The 7,678-nt window shown below is 35.0% G+C and overlaps 1 pseudogene; it reads left to right on the forward strand.

The window, feature by feature from the left end:
- The first annotated feature begins 1,518 nt into the window (after positions 1-1,518).
- On the forward strand, positions 1,519-2,460 carry LOC148122833 (olfactory receptor 4P4-like; annotated as a pseudogene).
- Positions 2,461-7,678: the final 5,218 nt, after the last annotated feature.

Here is a 7,678-nt window from a genome sequence, read left to right on the forward strand (position 1 = left end):
TTCTTATATTAATATTTTTAATAAATTTAATAAAATTATATTTAAAAGTCTACAAGTCAAAGGTGTTTATGCATTTTAAAGTGAGATTGTGTGGGTAGAATACTTATGCAGTGTATGTGTAACTTGGGTTCTATCTTTAGCATCATGAAAGAAAGCAAAGCTAGGAAAAAGTTAACACAGAAATACTCATGATGTCTGAATTACTTCAAGACGATAAAAAGTAGGAAGTGTAGAGAAAATAATTGGGAGAACCTGAAAAATGCAGTTTGAAATTCTGAAACTGAGATTGCTGGAAACTATCAATTCTCACTTCTAGGTTGGTGTGATGGCTAGTCTCCATTGTCAAATTTCCACACCTGACAAAATGGAACATGAGTTGAAGAATCACTTACCTATAATTTACCTGTGAGATGTCCATATGGCATTTTCTTGTTTGCTCATTGATCTAGAGGTCCCAGGCTAAGGGGGGCAATTCCATCCCTAGGCTGGCTGTATTTGAGCTTGGAGACTGGCAGCTGAACAGATTTCTATGTTCTCTGTTTCATGTACAGCCTCCAGTTTCTGACCTTGGGTTGGAATTCATCAAGGAATGTTGTCTGTAAGACAAATAAACCCTTTCCTTCTCAAGTAGGCTTTTGCCCGTGTTTTATCGCAGCAACACAAAAATAAACTACAACAAAGGGTCAATTGAAAAGTTGAGTAAAATTTGTATTGTTAAGTAAAATGTAACTGAATTGTGTTATTAAGACTTGGGTAGATGCTAAAATACAAACCAAAGTTACTATTTTCTCAATATTTAGGGTGTAGTTACATAGTTGACTCTATTTAATATAGAATTCTTTTTTTTTCTCGCATTGATAGTTCTTCGGTAAGTCAAAAATAATCCTTTATTATACAAATACAAATTCCTAAATATAGCAGTTCAAATTATTGAGACTAGAAACAGATTTTTCAGTTAGGTGAAAAAAGAAACCCTATATAACTATGCAGTGATTCCAAATACATAAGCCCATTATTTACCTATATTTGTATATAGAGTGTGTCACTCAACATATTTTATTTGTGGCAGTACTCAAGTATTATACTTCATCAATTTACATAGAAGTGTGTTCATATTTAATCATTTGTTTCTGTATCTCTTCTTAAAAATAAACAGAAAAATGTAAACTGGACTGGGATTCTACAGAAGTAGCTATTCTATAGTTCTTTGGAGGTATCCTATCCATTTGTTTGACAATGCATCACTATTGAATCCCACTACAAATATGTTTTATTCTACAACATTAATATTCATCTCAAATATGTAAGACTATTTAGCAGCTAGTCCTGTTTTCAAGATGTTACAAAAAAAATACTTTTGGAAATTTTTCTTAAATAAAGATGAAAATTTAACATTATTCAAATTCTGAATATTTTTAATCTAATCTGCTCCCTGAAAGGGGACAATTTGCAGCATTGTGCTAAATGTATTTCACACATGTTTAAATTTATTTCAGATTGATACAGACATTTGCGGTCATGGACTATAGGACTAATATCACAAAATTTGTTCTTCTAGGACTTTCTCAGACAAAAGAAATACAAGCTCTTTATTTTGTCTTATTTTTACTTTATTACATTGCAATTTTATTCGGGAACCTATTTATCATGATTTCTGTCACATGTAGTCACCTTATCAATTAACCTATGTATTTCTTTCTGAGTTACCTCTCGTTTTCAGATCTGTGTTACACTTCCACTCTTACCCCCCAAGCTGATCATCAACTTAGTAGCAACAAGAAAGTCAATTTCCAACAATGGCTGCATGACACAGCTCTTCACCATGCACTTCTTTGGGGGCATTGAGGTCTTTATCCTCACGGGAATGGCCTACGATCGTTACGTGGCCATTTGCAAACCCCTGCACTACACCATCATTATGAGCAGGCAAAGATGCGATGCAATGATTGCCGCTTCCTGTGCTGGGAGATTTCTGCATTCCTTGGTCAGTTTCTCCTGGCAGTGTTCTTACCTTACTGTGGCCCAAATGAAATAGATCACTACTTCTGTGATGTGTACCCTCTGCTCAAACTGGCTTGTGCTGACACCAGAAATATTGGTTTCTTGGTTATTGCTAACTCTGGCCTGATGGGCTTGGTGACTTTTGTGGTCTTGTTGATATCATACGCTGTGATCATATATACTGTACGGTCTTACTCTGCAAAGAATCGTCACAAAGCCCTTTCCATTTGCAGTACCCATGTTACTGTAGTTGTCCTTTTCTTTGCTACTCTACCCTTTATTTACATTCAACCAGCAATGACATTACCAGAAAACAAAATATTTGTTCTCTTTTAAACTATCATTGCCCCCATGCTCAACACCCTGATTTACACACTCAGAAACAAGGAGATGAAGAATGCCATCAAGAGATTGTGTCACCATATCACAGAGAATGAGGGAAATAGACTGAACTCATAACTGTTTTCCACCATGACACAGTTTCTGGAAAGTACTTCTAACTTAAAGCATCAAATGGCAAATAACCTTTCAATCTTATGTAGCAATATGAATATCAATAGTATATATGTATATTATATGCTACTGATATGTATGGGGCTGTCTGTAAGTGAATATTTACTGTTCTCTTTATTAAACCAGACCTCCTAACTATAATCCTGCTATTCGAATTTCCTGCTGTTGTTGATGTTCACATTGTCTGTATTGCATTGCTTGTTTGGTTCTGTAACAAATTATGATTAACAGGAGATCATCCTTTGCAATGTGTTCACCAGTTACAATCAAGTGAACACAGAGAACAAATAAAATCTTTATACTGTATGACTGTGTTCAGTAAACTAGTAATTAATCAGATTTCAAAAACATTAAAAACAACTCTTATTTAAATCACATAAGAGAATAGTCTAAAAGATCTACTTTATGGGTCACAAAATATTTCTCAAAAGTTTCACATTATGACTTAATTTAAAAAAACAAGCATTAAGTTATTATTATTTTAGTTTTTCACATTTCTAAAGCCAATACATTTTTTTCCAAGCCAAAAATTATCTTTTACAGCAGTCCTCCCCACCTCTGATTTTTACTGAACTTCCATCAACCCCTATTCTGCAGTTGGAGGCAACACTGTGCTATAAATGTTCTATTTATAGATGAACACTCAACGTTTATTCATTGAGATTTGACCTGCCATGTGTTTATGTAATAATCAGTTTAATTCTAAAAGGGTAGTTGAAATAGTTTCATTCCTTATTTAATACTGTAAAAATCAAAGGAAATTTTAGTGATAATTGAATGCCACCCTTGAGCAAATAAAAGAAACTGAAATACATGTAAACTCAGGATGAAAAAAAATGTCTAAAAGGCCAGTAACTACTTTATTCTGAATGCAGAAGAATTCAAAGGACTTAAAAAACTGCATTAAGATGAAAAAAATTACACAATAATTTATTTTCAGTCTAATTCAAGCAAAACAAAATGAGGTACTGAATAAGTTAGGAATATCTGAGAGTTGTCAGAATGATAGAGGCTGTAAAAATATATGTGCTGGCTCTCTCTAAGCAGTGAAACATGAGATAATTCTCTGTAAACAGAAATACATGGAATATAGAGAATGGTATCAAGTTTTTTAAACGTCAAAGTCTGATATTAGTGACACACTTCCTCTGACAGTGTCACACTGGTTAAACTTCTTCAGACAGTACCACTGAGACACCAATTATTCAAACAAATGAACCTACAGAAACTGTTTTCATTCTAACCACCGCTATAGTATGAAAATTCCATTTGAGGTTGAACATCATGCTCTCTCTTCTCTGCACCTTGGCCAGCTGTGAGTCTCCATGCTAATCACCATATAATGCAAATAAAGGGCCTCTCAAATGAGAGTAGAATGCTATATTGATCTATGAGAATGATAATAAGCCATTAGGAGTCAGTTGAACACTATGGCCATTTAGCAAATTAGTAGTAGTAGGCTCTTCCCTATATTCGACCAGTAGAGCTGTTGTTTCTTAGCCTAATAATTGCTTTAGGTATTGGCTTCATTTTGTGAATTGGGACTTAACCCCGTCACCCCCAAAAATGGTTAATTAATATTCTGGTGCTGTTATTGTATTTGTCATGAGTTGCCAAGCCAATCTTTATTATAGTTATAAGTTTTTAAAATTGCCTGTGGTTGTTGATTACTGTTCTCTCATCTGGGATTCCCCTCTCTAAGTAAAAAGAAAAAACAACACACACACACACACACACACACACACACACAACAGAGCAGGAGATCTGACCCCACCCCTTCTTATATACCTGCTAAGGCAAACGAGATAAAGGGCCCCGCACCTACCTTGCCTCAGCAAAATAAGAGTGCTGACTCTGGCCATGTGAGTGTGAAGGTGGTCCTGAGAGCAGGGGAACTGGCCCAGCTCCTTGCTTCAGGGTGCACTGGGTGTGCTAGCTGAGGCAGTGCTGGAGATCTCATCTGGGTAGTGAGGATGAAGGAAAGCTAGCTAGCAAGTTCACCAACATCTGAAATTGCTGGGTTTTGGTCTCAAATTTGGGCACCTGCTAGATTCAAACTCAGTTATTAATTCATACATCTGTTTGTTTGTATATGTTTGGGTGCAGAGGTACATATGGAGACCCAGAGATTACATTTGCTGTCTTCCTCAATTGCCGTCAATTATATAGGTATTGAGGTAGGCTCTCACTTAAAGCAGCATTCTCCAAATCCACCTAGTCTTGGTATACACTCAAACCCATATCATTGAATTCATTGTCAATTTTTCTAGTTTCTTAAAAGTCTACATTCCTATTCACAAAGCCCTTGTTGCGAAACTTGTGACATAGTCCCAGCACTGAGGAGGCTAAAGTAGAGCAGTAAGTCTGAGTTCAGCCTGGGTTAAACAACAAGGGGGAGAAAAATCAATAAATTTGATACTTTAAGGATTTCTACAACCGTCTATGCTTTATTTCCTGTTGCAAATAGTGCTTTCTTTCCAATCCCCAATAAAACCCAAGTCTTAGCTCCTCTGTAGAAATGTGATTATCTATAGGACCATCCCCTTTATCTTACTTATTCACTTAAGTCTAGGACAAGGCCAAAAGTAGATGCTCAAGAAATCTTCAGAATGAACTAATAGAGATTTGAAACCATCTTTTCTTAAGTGGATATAAAGGGATTACTGTAAAATTCTGACTTTGATTTAAACATTATTTCACAGAGTGATCAGAAAGACAAATGATAAAGAGATTCCAAGCTCTCTTTGGGACACGAATATTAAAAAGACTTTGCAGGATTCTGGCAATTCAATAAGAATGGAAGCAAATCTAACAAAATGTCCTGAATTAGGGAAGAGACTCTTTCATGTTCTTCAGGAGATCTTTGGGCACTGTTGGAAGCAGTTTCTTATCTATCCAAGGTTCCCTCATTTACCTGCATTCTGCCAGCTAATTCATTCATCTCAACTAACCCATAAGATTAGTTAATTTGCTCTTGAAGAGGCATTCTTATCCAGGATCACAGATCCAACGGAGGCTTTTAGGGGACTGTGAATGCTCTGAAACTGCCTACTTACATCTGAAATAGAGGTATCCACACACTGAGGATATTAAACATTTAAATTCATTACCTTCTAATCATTGGATTATGAAATACTTTGAAGTGTTTTTTCAAAAGAGATATTTGCTTTATTAATTACTGATATGTTTCTAATACTTAATATTTTCTTTTAAGAATTGCAAATAATAGCATCTTCCTCATTTACCTTTTGTTTTTCCATAGCTCAAGGCAAATGGAAGTCCTCCAGTTCACTTCTGTATTTTAAAATTTTTGTGTGTTTTAATTATCTTCCTTCCCATACAGTCGTGTTTCCCAGTCCTTTTTAAGAAAGATATGCTGCTTTTCGGAATGGATTTCTAAGTGAAGATGAGCAAATAATGCACACCATAATTTGATAAGACATTCTGTATATGATTTTTCTACATAAACTCTTGAAGTACTTTTCTGCCATAAGAAATTTAAGTCATTAATTTCATTTTTGGAGAATTTTAAATTAATACCAGAAATGAGCAGGAAGTAGATAATTCCTGTATGCATGATACTCCACACATACACAGCCCCTTCAGAACAGTTTATTTTATGATATAATATATATTTGAGTTTCTTTAAATGTTTTCATACATTTTTCTTCTCAGTGTGAAGTAATCTTCCCTACATGTTCCATGTAATTAAATAGTATAGTGGTAAATTTTAGTGTAAGACAGTTAAAATCCTGTCAGTACAACCATGACACCACAGTATAATTCTCTTTTTCTAAAGGACAATCCCTTCTTCTTTGTGGTATTTCACTCATTGCAACAAGAAATGTCTTTGAGTCATATTCAATCAATAATAATTTACATAAAAGCTTTAGGTATTATAGGGGCAGAGATATGCAAATGATTTTATTATGTGGCTCCTTTGATTTTTTATGGGAAGGGTTCTCATAGTAGGGGTAATTAATAAACCATCAGCACAAGTTTTTGGCATTCTGAATTACTACTTCCTATTTTATTTTCAATAGTGGTTCACATTTCTGCATTGGTAAGCCCAACTATTAACCCAAGATCTAATTTATTCCACATTATATTGTATTGATATCTCAGACCCACAACTGATTTCTGAATACTAGTAGATGAGGTGTAAGAGCATATGCTGTCAAAACTTAAAAAATTAAACATAGCCCCAGCCCCTGGCATTCATCTAAGCCCTCTGGCCTGAGAGTTGTATTAGTCTGGACTCCAAATCCCAGATCCTAGGAGGAGTCAGGACCACTCCCACAGGGTATTTAAGTGGGCTCCCAGAAGAGAAACACATGGTTCCGGGTTTGCATGTGCTCCCTGCTTTCCTGCTCCCAACCATGTGCTCAGCCACCAGAGAGAGTTGTATTTAATAAAAAAATGGGCATTTTAATTTGGTTTATCTGACCTAATTGGATTTCTTTGAGCCAGTGGATCTGCTCGTCTTAAAATTTTTTCCTAACACATAACATTGATCAATAAATTTCAATTGTTTTACAACCAGAAAAAAAAGATGTAATTTAATAGAAGCCTTATTGCAGGTATGGTTTTTATTGCAGTGAAGGGACACTATGACAACAGCAACTCTTGTAAATGAAAATATTTAATTGAGATGACTTACAGTTCAGAGGTTTAGTCCATTATCACCATGGTGGCTTGGAGGCAGACATTGTGCTGGTTACATTTTTCAGCCAATAGGAAATCAACTGTGGCACTGGGAGGAGCTTGAGAATTGGAGAACTCCAGTGACACATTTCTTCCAACAACCTACTCCAATGAAGCCACAACTCCTAATAGTATCACCCTCTTTGGGCATTATTTTCTTCCAAACCACCACAGACCACAAAGCTCAGTAAATCTATAAAATATTAAAAATAAATTATTGAAGATTATAGTATCAGTCGCTTGATTTGGTTCACATTTTCAATGCAAGTAACTCTGCTGATTTCAGTTCTGTAGTCCAAAAATTGATATTTTAATAGTCTTTTAGTTATTAAATAAAACGAGTTTTATTCTACATATTCATTATCCTAAAGATAGTGAAATAAATAACATGCATGATATAGTTTCTATTTAATTTACACCTACAATTTTCTATTATAAAGCCACTCACCTAATAAACAAA

Source organism: Myodes glareolus, chromosome 2 (genome assembly GCF_982192425.1).
Source record: "Myodes glareolus chromosome 2, mMyoGla1.1, whole genome shotgun sequence".
Classification (NCBI taxonomy): Eukaryota; Metazoa; Chordata; class Mammalia; order Rodentia; family Cricetidae; genus Myodes; species Myodes glareolus.